The sequence below is a fragment of the Octopus bimaculoides genome, chromosome 5, assembly GCF_001194135.2.
Source record: "Octopus bimaculoides isolate UCB-OBI-ISO-001 chromosome 5, ASM119413v2, whole genome shotgun sequence".
Taxonomy (NCBI): domain Eukaryota; kingdom Metazoa; phylum Mollusca; class Cephalopoda; order Octopoda; family Octopodidae; genus Octopus; species Octopus bimaculoides.
The window spans coordinates 108,719,291-108,720,178 of NC_068985.1; positions in this window are offsets into that span (position 1 = coordinate 108,719,291).

Below are 888 nucleotides of genomic sequence, written 5' to 3' on the forward strand. Positions count from 1 at the left end.
TTGAAATGCTGTCTCATTCGAAGAAATTGACGATATCCGTCTACCTACATTGCTAACTAAGTTCCTAAGAATAACTGGCGGATGATTGGATACTTTGCTAATATAAGAGGTTTAAATTTATCTGACTGTAAAGCTAAATTTATATCTAAGAAATCTACACTTTTAAGGCTAGTATCAATCGTAATCCGTAAGCCCATCCTTTGGAAGAAAACAAATCGATCCTTCCTAAGCTTATCTAATTCATGGCCGTTTAAATTATGTGAGACTATAAGGCTGTAATCCCTATATAATCCTGCGTCTATAAACGGGAGTTCTAGCTTTAGATTATACAAAATATAAGCTCCTATGAGCACACATAACTCAGCCCTGTTGTATGCCCCCATCGGTACATCGTAAAGAGAATCCTTACTCTTTTTGACCGAGGTAGAATCCTCGTAAAAAAGAAGTGATTTTCTCGCATGTATGATAATATCTATTTCCGAGTTATCGATGCTGACATACTGCTTGGCGAAGTCTAATACTTTTAGGAGCAAAGGCCTGGATATTGACGGGTAAAAGTCAAGAATATCAAACTGCGTAGTTATGTCTAATCCCTTAAAACCAATCTATTATTAACTTATTATTTTCCCAAATCCACAAATTTAATTCACTATCTAACTTAGTTAAAATACGATCTAAAATATATTTGCTAACAATACCTATTTCAGTTTTAGCCGGATTAACATATCTACATTTAGGGTTTCTATCAAAATTAGCTTTATGGTTTTTAGGGTAATAAAATATGTATGCATGTATATATGCATATATGTATATGCATCTCTCTCTCTCTCTCTCTCTCTCTCTGTGTATATATATATATATATATATATATATATATATATATATATA